Below are 19,744 nucleotides of genomic sequence, written 5' to 3' on the forward strand. Positions count from 1 at the left end.
TTTACAGTGGTCTTTTCTCCCCTTCCCTCTCCCCCCTTCCCTCCCTCCCCTCTAACCACCCCCCTCCAATACCCATAAATATTCAACATAGACAATACAATAAAACCATAAAACAATATTTTCACACAAAGGAAAATAAACAAGAAAAATGCATCATCTATTTATTACACGCTGAATCTAGTCGTTTTGTCTTTCATCATCTTCATTCTCATTTTAGGGGATGGAGGTCCTAGGCAAGCTCTCTCTGATATGCTCCATGTATGGTTCCCAAATTTGTTCAAACATTGTGACTTTATTTTTTAAATTATGTTATTTTTTCCAGTGGAATACATTTATTCATTTCCATGTACCATTGCTGTATACTCATGCTCGCTTCCATTTTCCAAGTTAACATTATACATTTTTTTGCTATCGCTAAAGCTATCATAATGAATTTTTTTTGCACTTTATCCAATTTGAGGCCTAATTCTCTACTTCTTATGTTACTTAAAAGAAATACCTCTGGCTTTTTTGGTATGTTACTTTTTGTAATTTTATTTAGTATCTGATTTAATTCTTCCCAAAACGTATTTACTTTCGTACATGCCCAAGTTGCATATAATGTTGTTCCCATTTCCTTCTTACAGCAAAAACATCTATCTGATAATGTTGAATCCCATTTTTAAAATTTTTGAGGAGTAATATATACCCTGTGTAACCAATTATACTGTATCGTGCATAACCTTGTGTTTATTGTATTCTTTATAGTTCCAGAACATAACTTTTCCCATACTTTATTTTTTTAATCTTTATGTTTAGATCCATTTCCCATCTGCTTAGGTTTATAGTTTATAGTTTATTTCATTTTCCTTATCTTGCAGCTTAATGTACATGTTGGTTATAAATCTTTTGATTATCATTGTGTCTGTAATCATGTATTCAAAGCTGCTTCCTTCACGTAATCTCAAGCTATTTCCCAATTTATCCTTTAAATACGCTTTCAATTGATGATATGCAAACATTGTACCATGAGTTATTCCATATTTGTACTTCAACTGTTCAAATGTTAATAAATTATTTCCCGAAAAACAGTTTTCTATTCTTTTGATTCCTTTTCTCTCCCATTCTTTAGCATCAACAATTTTGGTATTTGATAATTCATTTTTTTCCTTTCTAAGTGGATCTTCTTCCATATATTAAGTAAATGATGCAGTACTGGTGAGTTTTTATATTGCACCAGCTTTTCTTCCCACTTATAAAGTATATGTTCCGGTACCTTTTCCTCTATTTTATCTAGCTCTATCTTAGTCCATTCTGGTTTTTCCCTTGACTGGTAAAAATCTGATAAATACCTCAATTGTGCGGCTCTATAATAATTTCTAAAATTTGGTAACTGTAAACCACCTTGATTATGCCTCTCTGTTAATTTATCTAATGTTACCCTTGGATTCCTCCCTTTCCACAAGAATTTCCTTATTATTTTCTTTAGTTCCTTAAAGAATTTTTCTGTTAAGGGAATTGGTAATGTTTGAAATAAGTATTGTATCCTTGGGAATACGTTCGTTTTAATGCAGTTTACCCTCCCTATCAATGTTAGCGGTAATTGTTTCCATTGTTCTAAGTCTTCCTGCAATTTCTTTATTAGTGACTGATAATTTAGTTTGTACAAGTGGCTTGTTATTATCTAACCTGATCCTTAGGTATCGGATTGCTTGTGCTTGCCATTTAAATGGTGATTCTTTTTAAAATTCTGTATAATCTGTGTTACTCATTGGCATCACTTCACTTTTAATTGCATTGATCTTGTACCTCGATATTTCTCCATATTCCTTCAATTTCTTATGTAATTCTTTACTGATACCTCTGGTTCTGCTAGGTATACTATGATGTCATCTGCAAATAAGCTGATTTTATACTCCTTCTCCTTTATTTTTATCTCTTTATTTTATTTTCTATTCTTATCAGTTCTGCCAAAGGTTCTACTGCTAGGACGAACAATGAGGGGGATAGTGGATATCCCTGTCTAGTTGACCTACTTAATTTAAAGTGACTCGATACATATCCATTTACTGTTACCTTCGTCAATGGTCCATTCTACAATGCTTTAATTCAATTTATATATTTTTCTGTAATACTTTAAATAAGTAACTCCACTCTACTCTGTCAAAGGCTTTTTCTGCGTCTAGAGCAACAGCCACTGTTGGTTTCTTATTTCTTTGAACTGCGTGAATTAGATTAATAAGTTTGCAGACATTGTCCGCTGTTCATCTTTTCTTAATAAATCCAGTTTGATCTTGTTTAACTATTTTAGGTACACAGTCGGCCAATCTGTTTGCTAATAATTTCCCTATTATCTTATAGTCTGAGTTAAGTAGAGATATTGGTCTATATGATGCTGGTGTTAGTGGATCCTTCCCTGTCTTTGGTATTACTGTAATTATTGCTGTCTGCAGCTGACGTGGACATTTACCCCTCCATAAATCTTCGTCCATGAAGCCAAGCCAAAGAAGAACATGAATATGGCAAGTTTTGTGTTTCTTCTATCTGGTTCATTACTTCCAGGAGAGGAGGAATTAATAGCTCTTTAAATGTTTTATAAAATTCTATTAGAAATCCATCCTCTCCTGGTGTTTTATTGTTCAGTAGCTTTTTTTAATATATCCTGTACCTCCTCTATTTCAAATGGTTTTATAAGTTTGTTTTGTTCCTCTTCTTGCAATTTCAGCAGTTCAATTTTAGCTAAAAATTCCTCTATTTTATCATCTTTCCCCTTGTTTTCAGTTGGATTATTTGTTATTTGTTTGTCCTTTTTCCTTGATGCCAGTATCGTTTTTTTTTAGCCTGTTTTGATTTAAGTTGCCAGGCTAATATTTTATGTGTTTTTTCTCCCAGTTCAAAATAATTTTGCTTTATTTTCATTATGTTCTTCTCCACCTTGTACATTTGTAATGTTTCATATTTTTTTTGTCCGCCAATTCTCTCCTTTTCATGATATCATCCCTTTTTACTAGTTCCTTTTCTGTACTTACTATCTCCCTTTCCAACTGCTCTATTTTCCGATTGTAGTCCTTTTTCATCTTTGTCACATAACTTATTATCTGTCCTCTAATGAAGGCTTTCATTGCATCCCATAATATAAATTTATCTTTCACTGATTCTGTATTTATTTCAAAATATGTTTTAATTTGGCATTAAATAAACTCCCTAAATTCCTGTTTTTTAAGTTGCATGGAGTTTAACCTCCATCTATATGTTCTTGGTGGAATGTCCTCCAGTTCTATTGCTAATAATAGGGGTGAATGATCTGATAGTAGTCTAACTTTGTATTCATTTTTCCTAACTCTCCCTTGAATATGGGCTGACAACAAAAACATATCAATCCTTGAGTAAGTTTTGTGCCTACTCGAATAATATGAGTATTCCTTCTCTCTTGGGTGTTGCCTTCTCCATATATCCATAAGTTTCATTTCTTGCATTGATTTAACCATAAATTTGGCTACTTTATTCTTCTTACTTGTCTTTTGTCCAGCTTTATCCAACATTGGATCCAAATTAAGGTTAAAATCCCCTCCTATCAATATATTTCCTTGTGTGTCCACAATCTTCAAAAAAATATCCTGCATAAATTTTTGATCCTCCTCATTAGGTGCATATGTATTGAGCAAATTCCAAAATTCTTAGTATATCTGACACTTTATCATTGCATACCTCCCTGCTGGATCTATGATTTCCTCCTCTATTTTGATTGGTACATTTTTGCTAACTAGTATGGCTACACCTCTAGCTTTTGAATTATAGGACGCTGCCATTACGTTTCCTACCCAGTCTCTCTTTAGTTTGTATGTTCCGCTTCAGTTAGATGCGTTTCTTTCTTCAATAAATTTAGTAGCCTCTTCCTTTTAATTCGGTTATGTATTCCATTAATGTTTATAGTCATTTAGTTCAACATGGGCATCTTATATCTTGCATACATCTCTTTTCTATTTCTTTGCCACCTCCATCCCCCTTTTCCCCATTTTCATCTCTTAGTTTTCTCTTATTACACTTAATATATGACAACACATTTAAAATACCCCCGCAGTTCCCACATCCATTAATATCTTAACCCCCAACAGTTCCCTCCCCCTCTCTGAGTTGCCCCATACCCCTTGCCGGGCAACCACAACTCCCCTTTTCATTTGGGTTGCAATCTTGTATGCAGCATCAACTGATTTTGCAGTGATGGTTATTCCCCTTACTCCCTTCCTTCCCTTCTCTTTTCCCTCTTTTTACATATACATTGTTTTTACATCTTTATATATACTTTAATCACCATTCTTCATTCTTGTTACATCTCTTCTCCTGTCCTGCAAACGTTCTGCGAATTCTTGCGCTTTCTCTGGATCCGAGAACAGTCTGTTTTGCTCCCCAGGTATAAATATTTTAAGCATGGCCGGATGTCTTAATATGAATTTGTAACCTTTTTTACCATAAAGTTGATTTTGCTGTATTAAATTCCTTCCTCCTCTTTAAGAGTTCAAAAACGTGTCTGGGTAAAAAAATATTTTTTGACCCTTGTATTTCAATGGTTTATTATCTTCTCTAATTTTATTCCTTGCCTGCTCCAGTATATTTTCTCTTGTGTATCTCAAAAATTTTACTAAAATGGATCTTGGTTTTTGATGTGCCTGTGGTTTCGGAGCTAATGCTCTGTGTGCCCTTTCTATTTCCATTTCTTCCTGCATTTCTGTCATTCCCAGATCCTTCAGGATCCATCCTTTTATAAATTCCTTCATGTCTGTGCCTTCTTCACCCTCCTTTAGTATCTCTTGTATTTTTATGTTGTTTTGCCTACTATAATTTTCCAACATATCAATTTTCTGAGATAACAACTCTTGTGTCTCTATAATTTTTTTGTCACTTTCTTCCAATTTTTCTCTTGTCATTCACTTCCATTTCTACAGCTGTTTCCCGCTCTTCCACACTCTGTATACTTTTCCCTATTTCTGTCATGACCAGTTCTAACTTTGCATTTTATCTTCTGTTCTTTTCATTTTCCTTTTAATTGCGTTAAACTCTAATGACAACCATTCCTTTAGTGATCTCATTTGTTCTTCAAAAAATTCTTTATCTATATTCTGTTTTACCTTTTATTTCTCTTTGTCCATCAGTTTTACCTTCTCTTTCTCTGTGAAGATCTTGGTCTTCTTCCTCTTCTTCTGTGTCTGTATCTGTGTTTGTGTCTGTGTCTCTTCTGTTTTTCCTGATGAGCTACTTGTATCTCTTTGTCGGGCCTCTTGTTGCTATTCCTCCCCTCTTGGGCTGCTCGTCTGTTGTGCTTCTTGACATTGGTCTTCTTGTCGATCTTCCCTTCGTCTGTCTTCCACATCTGTTCCGTCACACCCACTTCTGCTGTCTTCCTTATCCTCCAGCTGAGAGCCCTGGTATCAGGCGTCTCTTAGCTGCTCGGTCTGTGACAGCCCACTCCTCTGCTGAGCCTCCCTCCCGCCAGTGTCCTCTTTCTCCTCTGATTGCACACTTTTGTTTGGCTCCGAGAGCCATTTTTGTAGTGTACCGGCTGGTGGGTCTCGACTCTGCAGGGCAGGTACTGACCTCAAGGGTCGGGTGCTCCTCATCACCACAGCGTCCTGTTCCTTCCTGCAGTTAAGGCCTTCTTCCTTCTTCTCTGGCGACTTTACTTTTTTTACCAGCTGTTCTTTCTTTCTCCTTCTTGGAAGCCATCTTCTTTCTCTTCTCTGTATCCTTATCTTCTGTTTCTTGTACTTTATTTCTGTTATGCTTTGCTTTTTCCTGACTTTTTTTTCTATTTTCCTGGAGAGGGCAGGTTTTCCCGACCGGCCACTACTCCATCACGTGACTCCCCCAAGAGGCTGCTTTCTTGAGACACCACCTGTGGTAAATGTCCTCAATGGAGTGGAAACTGATGCCCAGTATGGCGCTGGCTGAGTTCACAACTCTGTAGTTTTTTTCTTGTCCTATGAATTGGCACTTCCATACCAGACAGTGATGAAACCAGTCAGAAAACTCTTCACAATACACCTGTAGAGACTTGTATCCCAGATGCTCTCTTTGCAATTGGTCTGCTATCTTCAAAGAGTTATGTACCTGCACCCCCAGGCCCTTCTGCTCCATAACATTCTTTAGGGTACTGCTGTTAACAAAGTAAGTCTTATTCTGGTTTAGTTTACCCAAGTGCATCACCTGCCACTTCTCCAGGTTGATATCTGCCTTTTCTTGGCTCAGATTCCCATCTAATCTAGATTCCATTGCAAACCCATCATATCACACATGTTGTATCATCAGCAAAAATTATCCACCTCGCCACAATAATTTTTATCCAGTTGGTTAGTTGGTGTTATGTTGAGAAAGAGTGTTCAGTTCAGTGGGTTCAAAGAGAGACGACTCTGGAAACAAGGGTTTGTAATCACACGTAACATTTATTAATGCACGGGAAACAAACAGGGGAGAAGGGTAATTATTAATTCATGCAAGTGATACAGACATTGCAGGAGTTCTACACCCACTCCCGGACCCCTGATCAGTGGAAGTATAGCTCTCCTACACACTATACACATTCCAGGACCCCTGATCTACTGCAAGCATAGATTGTGATAGTACAGGATACTGTCACCAATCTATATATTTACATATAGTAATAGTGATTGGCTGAGAACCATAGCCATGCCTACTGGCAGGTCATAAAGGGCTGCTCCTAACCAGACCCAGGTCAGTCTGGACTAGTCAACCTCGATATACTAAGCTCCAGTCTTTTGTTAATAAAAACCTTGGTTTGAGTCAACAATCCTTTGAGTCATTCAACGCGCTACAATTTTATTAACAAATATTTCAATGGATGGAGAAAATGCTGCCACCAGAACACCTCAGCATCAACCTGCAGTAAGCTACTGCCCAAAGTGATTTCAGGCACTGGGTGAGGTGCTCCGAGGTATATCTGCAGCGATCAAACCCCATTGTGGAGGAAGACATAGATAAATCTCCAGGCACTGAGGTTACTGGGTAGAGCTCGTCCGTGCACCGACAAAACTGCAGCCGGGATCACTGACCTCATCCGGGATGCCTATGTGGCTGGGGTCCAATCTAATAAGATGAAGCATCGATGGCTTCAGTGTCGCCGCCACACTACCCAAGGCGGCCCCGGAGTGCTACTTATGTGGGATGGAGAAACACAGGCAATCCCTGTGCTTCGGGGACAGGAAATTCATTAAAAGCAAGGTGCGCAGATTGCTGGACGAGGGCATCATCGAGCCCATCGCAAGTCCCTGAAGGGCACAGGTGGTAGTTGAGAAGAACAGGGAGAAGCTGCGAATGGTGTTTGACTACAGCCAAACGGTCAACCGCTTCACACTCTTGGACACTTACCCTCTTCCGCGAATCACTGATGTGGTGAATCAGATCACCCAATATCGTGTGTTTTCTACCATCGACCTCTGTGGAAGAAAATCTGAACACAAAGGGTCAAGGGTTCACCCATAAGTTGCTTACAAGAACATACAAGAGTTAGTTCCATACTGCTTAAGTGGAGGCAGGGAACGTCAAGGTTGCGATTTATCTGCAGACATGATAAGCTTTGGAATTCTGTGAAACAGATTAAATTATTGCCAAATGTTGACAATGATAAAATATTGTCAGGTTGACTGCAACAGGGAGCCCACATGCAGGAATGCACTGCCATTTATTGTATATAAACTCTGTTAAAACTGGCTGTGAGCAGAGCAAGCTCAGACTGGGTGCTGGGCATGCTCTATCTTGCTAATAAAACTCTTCCGAAGCGTTACCCTGGTGGTCTCTGCAACAACCTCCAATCAGCCTACCACCAGCTCCCGATCTGCACAGTAGACCACCTTTTCACAGCCTTTGAAGCGAACAAGCGGTTATATCAATTCCTCAGGATCCCCTTAGGTGTCACAAATGGTGTCATGGTCTTCAGTGAGAGAGGGACCAGATAGTAGACCAGAACGGCCTAACAGCTACATTCCCGTATCTGGACAATGTCACCAACTGTGGCCACGACCCACAGGACCACGACGCCAACCTTGAGAAATTCTTCCATACGGCGAAACGGCTGAATATGACCTACAATTTCGAGAAGTGTGTCTTCCAGACCACTTGTCTCACAATTCTAGGTTGTGTGGTAGAAAACAGGATGGTAAAGCCAGATCCCGACTGCATGCGCCCTCTCATGGACCTTCCACCACCACATACCCAGAAGGCACTCAAACACTGCCTGGGGATTTTTTCCTATTACTCCCAATGTGTCCCACAGTACGCTGATAAGGCACAGCCACTAATTAAGTCCACCTCCTTCCCCTTGTCAGTGGAAGCCAGAGCGGCCTTTGACTGCATCGTCGGACATCGCTGCGGCCACTCTGCATGCCATAAACGAATCCATACCCTTCCAGGTGGAGAGCGATGCATCCGACTTTGCACTGGCAGCCGCCTTAAACCAGGCTGGTAGGCCTGTTGCCTTCTTTTCTAGGACCCTCCAGGGCCCAGAAAGCCAACACTCGTCTGTCGAGAAGGAGGCCCAGGCCATTGTAGAGACCATACGTCATTGGAGACACTACCTCGCTGGCAGATGCTTTACACTGCTGACCGACCAACGGGTGGTCTCATTTATGTTTAGGAGCAACCAGCAGGATAAGATCAAAAATGACAAGATTGCTAGGTGGAGAATCGTACTCTCCACCTTCAGCTACGACATTCTGTACTGGCCTGGCAAACAACGACCTGCCCGACGTCCTTTTCCGTGGGACGTGTGCCAGTGTACAACTGGACAGGCTGCAGAGACTCCATGAGGAGCTCTGTCACCGGGGGGTCACCAGGTTCGCACACATTGTAAAGGCCCGCAACCTGCCCTATATGGTCGAGGAGGTCTGCTTCATGACCTGAGCCTGCCCAGTATGCACTGTGTGCAAGCCCAACTTCTTCCAGCCCGAGAAGACCAATGTCATTAAAGCCACCCTGCCCTTCAAATGTCTCAGTATGGACTTCAAGGGGCCCCTACTGTCAACAAACCATAACACCTACATTATCATGGTGATCAATGAGTACTCCCGCTTGCCGTTCACTATTTTCTGCCCGGACATGACCACCTCCTCATTCATAAATGCACTGCACGGCATCTTCGCCATTTTTGGGTACCTCAGTTACATCCGTAGTGACCGGGGGTCCTCGTTTATGGGTGCGGAGCTGAGGCAGAACCTTCTGGAGTACAGTATTGCTTCGAGCAGGACCACTAACTACAACCCACACAGTAACGGGCAAGTCAAAAGGGAGAATGCCACCATCTGTAAAGCAGTCATGCTTTCCCTCTAGTCCGAAGGCCTCCCCACCACTCGCTGGCAGGATGTCCTCCCAAATGCCCTATACTCCATCAGGTCCCTGTTATGCACTGCCACCAGCGCTACCCAGCAAGAACATATCTTTTCATTCCCACAGAAGTCGGAATCGGGAATGACCACACCGGCTTGGCTGACAGTCCCTGGACATGTCCTACTGGGACGTCATGTCCGCCACTCAAAAAACGACCCCCAGTCGACTGGGTAGCACTGTTACACGCAAACCCGCACTTCTTTCTTCTTCTTTGGCTTGGCTTCGCGGACGAAGATTTATGGAGGGGGTAAAAAGTCCACGTCAGCTGCAGGCTCGTTTGTGGCTGACAAGTCCGATGCGGGACAGGCAGACACGGTTGCAGCGGCTGCAGGGGAAAATTGGTTGGTTGGGGTTGGGTGTTGGGTTTTTCCTCCTTTGCCTTTTGTCAGTAAGGTGGGCTCTGCGGTCTTCTTCAAAGGAGGTTGCTGCCCGCCAAACTGTGAGGCGCCAAGATGCACGGTTTGAGGCGATATCAGCCCACTGGCGGTGGTCAATGTGGCAGGCACCATGAGATTTCTTTAGGCAGTCCTTGTACCTTTTCTTTGGTGCACCTCTGTCACGCTGGCCAGTGGAGAGCTCGCCATATAACACGATCTTGGGAAGGCGATGGTCCTCCATTCTGGAGACGTGACCCACCCAGCGCAGCTGGATCTTCAGCAGCGTGGACTCGATGCTGTCAACCTTTGCCATCTCGAGTACTTCGACGTTAGGGATGAAAGCACTCCAATGGATGTTGAGGATGGAGCGGAGACAACGCTGGTGGAAGCGTTCTAGGAGCCGTAGGTGGTGCCGGTAGAGGACCCATGATTCGGAGCCGAACAGGAGTGTGGGTATGACAACGGCTCTGTATACGCTTATCTTTGTGAGGTTTTTCAGTTGGTTGTTTTTCCAGACTCTTTTGTGTAGTCTTCCAAAGGCGCTATTTGCCTTGGCGAGTCTGTTGTCTATCTCGTTGTCGATCCTTGCATCTGATGAAATGGTGCAGCCGAGATAGGTAAACTGGTTGACCGTTTTGAGTTTTGTGTGCCCGATGGAGATGTGGGGAGCTGGCTGATGGAGGACCTCAGTTTTCTTCAGGCTGACTTCCAGGCCAAACATTTTGGCAGTTTCCGCAAAGCAGGACGTCAAGCGCTGAAGAGCTGGCTCTGAATGGGCAACTAAAGCGGCATCGTCTGCAAAGAGTAGTTCACGGACAAGTTTCTCTTGTGCAGGCAAAATCTTCGCTAGGATTCTACTAAATAGAATAATACCTAGTGTCGCCGAGAATATTCTCCCAGAATCACAGTGCGGCTTTCGCGCAAACAGAGGAACTACTGACATGGTCTTTGCCCTCAGACAGCTCCAAGAAAAGTGCAGAGAACAAAACAAAGGACTCTACATCACCTTTGTTGACCTCACCAAAGCCTTCGACACCGTGAGCAGGAAAGGCCTTTGGCAAATACTAGAGCACATCGGATGTCCCCCAAAGTTCCTCAACATGATTATCCAACTGCACGAAAACCAACAAGGTCGGGTCAGATACAGCAATGAGCTCTCTGAACCCTTCTCCATTAACAATGGCGTGAAGCAAGGCTGTGTTCTCGCACCAACCCTCTTTTCAATCTTCTTCAGCATGATGCTGAACCAAGCAAACCCGCACTACGCCTATATCAAATACCCGGACGAGCGGGAGGACATGGTCTCAGTAAGGGACCTGGCCTAAGCCGGGTCTAACATTGTTACGTTCCAACCCCAACCTCCATCCAATACTCCCCTAGGTTACATGCTGGGACAGCGGGACCAACAGCACCTCGTGGATGACAACAGCAGCACATCAGACAAGCCCCACGGTCAACGACAACTGTGGATTAGGCGAAACTGCGCCCACACCCAGGGACCCCAGCAATGATACTCTGCTAGTTACCCTGATCCCGGCGCCACGGTGAACACGTCGGACAATCAGGCCTCCCAACTGTTACAGCCCGTGAACACTGCATGTTATAACCCCCTTTCTTTTTTACTTACCCCGGGATCAGTTCCTAAAGAAGGGGTGAATGTGATAGTATGGGATACTAACACCAATGTATATATTTACATATAGTGATAAGTTGAGAGCTGTAGTCATAAAGGGCTGCTCCTAACCAGTCCCAGGTCAGTCTGGACTCGTCGACCTTGATGTCTTTTGTTAATAAAAGCCTTGATTTGAGTCAACAAGTCTTTGAGTCATTCAACGCACTTAATCTATTGCAATACTACAGCTCAGCTTCAGTGCAGTTCACACCTTACCCATGACCCATCCAAGCAACCTCGTATGGAGTGATGTCCAGGGCTTTCACCATGAGGCAGAGAGAGAGAGAACATTCTGTGGTCTCTTGTTAAATACTGTGCTAATCTGTGTGAATGGCCAATAAGGATACTAGGTGATTTGAATTAGCCAATGGCAAGATGTGCACCAATTATTAACCAGAGCCCAACCTTGATCAACAGGTGATGTGGCTTCCAAATAAGATTCAGTCAAGGAGGACACGTGACCACCTGCAATACACACATTCAGGTAGTCCTCATTTCCTCCAGACACAACATCCAACCTCTCCGAGACCACACTACTCTGGAGTCACAATGATGACAATCAATGTATATGTACATATTATAACTAAAAACCAAAAAGACGTGTTTAAAACAATGATACTATTCAAGCAGATCAATATATACACAAGTGCCTCCCGTATACTGGACAAGGCACATAATCAAATTCAATGACAGCATCTCACCAGCATCACCCCCCTCTCCACCCCCCCACCCCAAGCCCCCCCCCCCCCCCCCGATCAAACTGGCTTGCTGTGTTACCAATGGAACAGGGTACTGTAGCAGCTGCTCCCTAGTGTTAGAGGGGAAGGTAGAAAAATAAATTTGTATGGCAACTGATTGACTCACTAGCTTGGTTTCTCTGGCTTGGCTGGCAAATGTGAGGACCCCTACCATCAATGTCTGAGTGCAAGCAGTTGCCAGAGCAGTTGGTTTGCACAACCTGCCCCTTGGCCTCATGCTTGGGCGCTCCATAAGCTCAGAGCCCAGAATCCTGTGACCGTGCTATCCTGTGGTGAGGCAGGGGGGCTGAGGGTGCAGGCCAGGGTGTTCCCGGAGCATTCCGTTTTTCAGAGCTGTCGTTTTGACACCAGGATAGCGATTCTGCTCATGTTCCCTGTAACGATAGTGAGGAGGAGTCCGGACTGAAAGGTAGCCGATTTAATGTTTTTTGAATAAAAGTTCCCAAAGCCCCCACCCCATGAGGTGTTTCGTTTCTATTAATGGAAGGGCTGGAGCAACGCTGTCACTTTTAAGTGAAACAAAAAGTACACAATGTCCATTCTCTGACACTCCACCTGCAAAACGTAACTTGGAATCTACAAATTGTAATATGAATCTATAAATTGTAACTAATTCCCTGACACTACTTATAAGACATCATTACTACAACTCAGGGTGATTGAAAAAGAATAAGAAAACCACAAAAGGTCCATTACAAAGTCCACCCTCATAAAGCAAATCACAAAAGGTGCACTCGAATGTCCATTGCTGAGGATTGGGTTACCATGGCAATAGCTGTTGCTTGTCTGACAAAATTCTTGATGGCTGCTGCTTAAACAAGCTGGTGTAGTGGTCACAGTTGTCAGTGTTGTTGGTGGCTGAAATCAGTGAATTGATTACAGTTGTCTGTTGAGATGATCGTTTCATAGACCCTCTCTTCGAGAAGGGGAATTGCTTGAAGGGTAATCTCCTGTGGGGATGGGTTTGCAGAGCTCAAATCGGGGGCCACCTCCAGTGAGGAACAACCAGAAGGAAGGTTGGCTAGGTCGAAGTGGGCAGCGCATGGGAAGCTGCATCCCCACAGGGCTTCCCCTGCAATGCTTTCTCTGCTCCACGTACTCCAATCCCTCCAGGAGGGTAATGGCTTCCTGCACCACCTTCTCAGTTGCCAGTCCCATGAAGGGCAAGACCATCCCTCTAAGGTTGGGATGTGCGGTGGTGTCTAAATACCCCACCAAAGCACCAGTCACCTTGTGTGCGTCCCCATAGATACACTAACAATCCGTGTCCCCAAGCCTATGGTGTGTCTCCTAACTGAAGCGGCGGCATGGCTAAGTGTTCGCCTGGCCGCTGGTGGTATCGGTCCCCTCACCCAATTAGCCCCTTAGCAGAGTAGTCCTGGGACTCAATTATCTCAAAGTGACCACCCACGTGCCCACCCAAGGTCTCCTAATTTTGGAGGGTTGGTGGGGTGCTACCTTAGCAGACGTGGGACCGCATGGTCACTGGTCGGGCTAGTAAAGGTTCAGCCTCACGCGGTGGAAGAAGTGTATTGTTGGACTCAGTTTCCTCAGGGTTATCACTATCCATTGTCACATACCCATCCCTTACCCACGTATAGATCGCATCCCCTGGTGGACAATGGCTCAGGCTTTTTCTGAGTCATACTGTGAGCCAGACCAGTGAGCTACTTGCAGCTCAGAAACTGCCTCCCTGATATTAAATTCTAAATTGGTCACTTGCCCTTGGGCAATCCACAGAGCCTCTTGCATTTCCCAACACTCATATTGCAAGGATTCTATCTGCCTATTTTTCCAGGTCGCTTGTCCTCGAGCATTGCTCCTATTATACCTGTAACTATAGTACCCTGGAACATCAAACTGCCAGCCTTGGTCCTCTTGCAACCACATCTTAAAATAAGCAGAACAAAGTTTACTTATCTGACCTCGATGTTTATCTGCCACAATTATGTTCTACTTCAATGCACTTCCTTTGTCTTTCTTACTCTGCTTAACTTTCTCTCTCTCTCCTCTTTCTCTCACTCTGAAATAATAGTGATAATGGCTGCAATATGCCTTAAGGATTATACCTTCTGTTTGATTATACTTGGCTGCCAATAGGGGGCTGACACAGAGCAAGGCACAGTATGCAGATCTGTAATGTAGGCTTGCAGCCTCATGGCATGCCTCATGTGCTGATATCAACTTTAAAGAACCTTTTCCTTCATCCACGTGTTGTCCAAGAACTCACATCTTGCATCCTACCTCCAAACCCCCTCCACGCACCTCCATTGTAAAGCCTCCTGAGGGTATCTATTAAATCTGTCAGAATATTGGTTACCCTCCAATTTAGGTGTAACCTGTCTCTCTTGTTCAGTCACTGTTACTCCCAAATAGATCCCATTTATTATAAACCTGAAGTCTTCCATCCTGGACCCAGTGCGGTAACTCAGGGTGTTTCCCCCGCACCGCCACATGGACCAAGTGTACGAGTGTACCGAGCATAGGAAAAACAGGTGTGTGTTCCTTGTATGTCCAGGGTAGCAGCAGCTGCAGCAGTGCTGAGCTGGGGGGTTGGCGGCAGCACTGAGTGGGGAGGGGGTGGCAGCGGTGGCGCTGAGTGGGTGGGGGGAGAGCTTAGATGGTTTGAAAAGTAAATTAGCATAGAGTTTTAGCCTTGCATGTATATTGATACATGTAAACTTGGCTTATGAAAAATGTTTTAGTTGTTATAACTAACTACAGGGGTATTTGTTGTATAAGCACTTCTTCTGGAACACTGCACAAAAATTTTAGACAGGCATTTTGGTGCCCACACCCCTCTAGTGCCAGTGGCTGCACCAACTGTTCAGCCACGTGTTCATGGGCTCTAACCCCCCCTCCCCAATTCAGCTCTGGCTGATCCAGTGCAGGTCTGCTGCAGATGATCCAGCAGGAATATCTTCTCTCTCCCCTAACCCCGTCTGATCTGACCAGCATTGCCTTGGAGCTGTGCATTTCCCAGCACGTCCACATCCTTTGGTTTGCGTCTGAGTTCTCGAACGGACGGCTTCGTCAATCATTTATACCCACAGTGGAAACCCTGGCCCCGGGTCTCTCTATACCTTATCTTTTGTTCTGCGCTCCTTCGAACAACATTTCCCCTGCAATTTAAAAGTAGACGGATGAGATGAGCAATTCTGTTATCTGGAAGCAACCCCCCCCTCCCCCTCATGTTGGAATCTAGGGGTTAAAACATTATGAAAGAAATGATTAATTAATAAGTTTATATGTACTGCATGGTTCAAGGAAAAAGAGGAATGTGATTAAGTGGCAATCACAGCATGGAGCAAAGTTGGCTGAGCAAAATTGTCTGCTCCCAAAATCTTTTCTTTGGCTTGGCTTCGCGGACGAAGATTTATGGAGGGGGTAAATGTCCACGTCAGCTGCAGGCTCGTTTGTGGCTGACAAGTCCGATGCGGGACAGGCAGACACGGTTGCAGCGGTTGCAGGGGAAAATTGGTGGGTTGGGGTTGGGTGTTGGGTTTTTCCTCCTTTGCCTTTTGTCAGTGAGGTGGGCTCTGCGGTCTTCTTCAAAGGAGGTTGCTGCCCGCCAAACTGTGAGGCGCCAAGATGCACGGTTTGAGGCGATATCAGCCCACTGGCGGTGGTCAATGTGGCAGGCACCAAGAGATTTCTTTAGGCAGTCCTTGTACCTTTTCTTTGGTGCACCTCTGTCACGGTGGCCAGTGGAGAGCTCGCCATATAACAGGATCTTGGGAAGGCGATGGTCCTCCATTCTGGAGATGTGACCCAGCTAGCGCAGCTGGATCTTCAGCAGCGTGGACTCGATGCTGTCGACCTCTGCTATCTCGAGTACTTCGACGTTAGGGATGAAAGCGCTCCAATGAATGTTGAGGATGGAGCGGAGACAACGCTCCCAAAATACAGGGAGAGGAAATGCATAAAATGATTTAGGAGGAATGCTCAAACTGAAGGAGGTGGTGAGTAGCACAGGAGACACAGGCCAGACCAGAACAAAGAATGGCCTGCAAGAAACAAAGGGAATGGAAAACCAGTCTCGGAGGAAGATTAAGACAGGAGGAGGTGTTAAAGAGAACAGCAGAAATTGGCCAGACAGGAACAGAATGGTGATTAGAAATATCTGGGGATGAATTAATTTCTGATCAAAACAACAGGATAGTCTGGCCTGGAGGATTAAGATGGGAGTGCTACACCCCAGATATCTGCAAAACAGGAGATGACGTGATAACCCTTATGCAAAAAGATCTAGCAAAGGAAGACAACTTTTGTTCTGTATGATAATGAAATCTAGCAAAGGAAGCCAACTTTTGTTCTGTATGATAAGGTTGACCTATATAAACTGAGCCAACTGGACAATAGGGGTCAGTCTTGGGGAGTAGCTCACTGTGCAGGTGACCTATGAACTAATGACTGAACCAGAGCTCTGTTAAGTTTTATTCTTGCGCTGTGTAATAAACTGATTGTTGAACCGAATACCTTCTCCTATCACTCAGACGACACATAGACTAAATTGAGGGTAGGGTAAAGCCAGAGTCCGACACTCACCCCGAGGTGCTGTTGGAAGAGGTGAGGTGTGAAGACGAAGGGATGTGTCCATGTCCACACCCCAGAGTTAAATTCGCCTCGCTCTTTCCCAGTTCTGCCCCTAACGGAGCCTTTTTCCACAGTTGCCCCCCCCGTGAGCTTTTCCAGCATCTTCTGCCTTTAAGCACCCAGACATTTTGGAAGCATCTTGCCGCCATGACGAGCTCAAGCCCCGATGACGGGCGCCCTTGGGGGCGTGCGCCGGGCTCCGCTGTCACTCAAACGCCCTCAACCTTCTGGACGCGGAAATCAGGCAGTTTCTTCCACAAGTTGAGGGCGTTTGACGCTATCTGTTTCCTCTCCCGCAGCAACCGGTGCCCGGACGGGGCTGGAGCTCTGATTTCCCCTGCAGAAGTGATCGGATGTGGGGCGCGGGCTGGATGTGCAGCGGGCTGCCTTGACAGCGAACGCGCTTGGCATCTGAACCATCCGACCAGCCGCCACCTTCGGCTGTGCCGCTGCCCGCGTTCATCCCAAGGCTTTTTACCTCGTAGGCCTGGACGACGGTGGATCACCCTGCAGGTAATGGAGCTCAGCCTCTTTCCTTCAGCGCATTTCATTTCGTCGTGTCCCCCCCCAAACGGTCGTAGAATAGAAAGTTCTGGAAAGACGCAGGGGAAATGCGAGGCGAATGCCTTTCATGTAATGAGGATTAGCTGGATCCGAATCCCCTTCTTCTCTGCCAGTAACTGGGGATCACATGATCACCCCAGAAACATCATTAGTAAGGCATTTGACTCGATGGCTCTTCCCTTGGGGAAATTATATGTCATCTCCCATTCTCATGTCACTCCGTCCACAATTCCCAGTGGGCTGACCAGAGTCTTCTGTCTGTCCAAGGTTTCACTTCTCAACCATTAATTACATTTCTGCTTATCTCAACCTCCCAGTAGTGACTTATGGTGCTCATTGAACACCAAGGAATTGATCAGCAGGAATCCTCCAATTCCTTTAGAACTGTGTTTACTGTACATTTGAGACCACAGCTGTCAATTCCAACCAGTCTGGGGGTGAATTTAACATCCAGTTTGATCCCAAGTTCAGTTTCAATTCTATCCTCGAGCAACTACATCTGTCTCCTTGACCCATCAGTTGCTGACGCACTCATCTGGGCTTTTAATACAGCTAAAATCTCCTGGTTTGTGCTGCCTGCAAATGTGAGCTTGTGCAAATGTCTTTCTTTGTACCATTCCCAAAGAGTTGGAACGTTAGTCAGAATTTGCCTCACTCCCAGCGATTACATTTTAGTTTCTGATTTGCATGTGGTGAATTGGAATATTTCTGATTACCTGGCTCTGTCCCGTTCTGTGACTGGACCTGAGGCCCCTCCCTCTTTGACCTTGTCTAAAGCCTCGACCCAGAAAGCCCGGGTCATGACACAGGATGAGGTCCCTGTCCATTGTGAATAAAAGCCTGTAGATCAGTCTCTGGGCATCAATTTTATTCACAATTTTTGGTTTTCATCGCCAACAATGGAATAACTCTTGAAACCTGACAAGCTGGAAATTGACCCACAGTCGCCTGAGGCCTCAGACAGCTTTGAACTCTGGCTACGCTGTTTCGAGGTCTTCCTTCAAAAGGGCCGGCATTGTGGCCACCAATGCAAACAGACTGCATCTACTCTTCTCTGGGGTCAGTCCCCGAGTGTTCCCAATGATCAGGGACGCCACCACATACGTGGAAGCAATGGATGTACTCAAGGGACAATACAGGGAGAATGTTAACAAGCTGTACACCAGGCACATGCTGGTTACCCGCAGACAGCGACCGGGGGTATCAGGCAATGAGTTCCTCTGGGCCCTGCGTGGACATGCAACCTCCAGGTAATATCGGCCACCCAAACCACGGAAGACATGATCTGGGACACCCATGTTGAAGGCATCAGGTGCGACTACATTCACCAGAGGTTACTTGAGCAGAGCAAGATAAACTTAAAAAGGGCAATTGATCCTGCAAAGTTGCTGGAGATCGCCCTCCGCAATGCGGAATTGTACTCTGCGAGCAGGCCCACACGGGGATCACTATCCTGGGACATGGGTGTAGAGGCCACTGGTCTATCACACCTGATTAATGAGCTCACTGCAGCCGCTGTCTCCCAGGAGCACCTGAAGTGCTACTTCTGCGGCCAGGCAAAACACCCCCCAAAAATGCCGCTCAGCAAGAGACACTATGTGCTCCAAGTGCAGGAAGGAGGGGCACTATGCAAGAGTATGCCGCTCACAGCCCTCCAGCCCCAGCACCGCCATGTGCACAGCATGGCAGCAGCCATCTGGACACCAGCATCTTTCGGGGATGACCTCGCCGCCACGTGGGCAGCACCATTATGGCCCCAGACTGCAAGTTAGCGTGGGACGGACTCTGGCCTCAGTGATGCTGGATTAGAAAAGCCCTCACCAACTCGCTCGCTCCGTGATGGACATCTCCATCAACAACCAGGTGACTAAATGCCTTCTTGATAGCAGGAGCACCAACATCTTTATTCATCCTGACACTGTCCAACGTTACTCCCTTGAGGCAAAACAAGTCACCTACAAAGTTGCCCTAGCCTCAAAGTCTCACTCCACAGAAATCCATAGCTACACTACGGTAACGTGGACCATGTGGGGCACAACCTATAGAGACTTTAAGTTCCTCATTATGCCACAGTTCTGTGCACCTGTACTTGTTGGGGCGAGACTTCCAGTGCCACTTAAAGAGTGTCTCTATATACGATCGCCCTCTCCCACCCCTCACAGTCGGCAACCCACAGTTCCTTAACCGGCTACTCTGCCTCCCCCCTCCCTCCCCCACTGGCCCAACTGATGAGCAATCTGTCTACCCTCCACATCATCTCCCCCCCCCCCCCACCAGTGTTGGCCAACCTCACCCCTAACTAAGCCAATTGCCTCAAAAAGCAAGCGATATAGTGAGTTCAGGGCATAAAAGCCTGGATGAGGGGATTATTGAGGCCAACACCAGGCCCTGGAGAGCCCAGGTAG

The 19,744-nt window shown here is 45.2% G+C and overlaps 1 protein-coding gene across 4 annotated transcripts in view; it reads left to right on the top strand.

Annotated features, from left to right (window-relative positions):
* enpp4 (ectonucleotide pyrophosphatase/phosphodiesterase 4) overlaps positions 1–19,744 on the top strand; it is a 43,592-nt gene that overhangs the window by 347 nt on the left and 23,501 nt on the right. The window contains exon 2 of one of the 4 annotated variants that reach the window (XM_069886709.1): positions 17,075–17,288. The exons of 2 other annotated variants lie outside the window; for them this stretch is intronic. The gene's annotated coding sequence lies outside the window, so the exon portion shown is untranslated. Of the gene's footprint in view, positions 1–17,001; positions 17,289–19,744 lie in introns of those variants that run through there. One more of the 4 variants, XM_069886708.1, reaches the window with a different exon arrangement.

This window comes from Narcine bancroftii, chromosome 6 (genome assembly GCF_036971445.1).
Source record: "Narcine bancroftii isolate sNarBan1 chromosome 6, sNarBan1.hap1, whole genome shotgun sequence".
NCBI lineage: Eukaryota > Metazoa > Chordata > Chondrichthyes > Torpediniformes > Narcinidae > Narcine > Narcine bancroftii.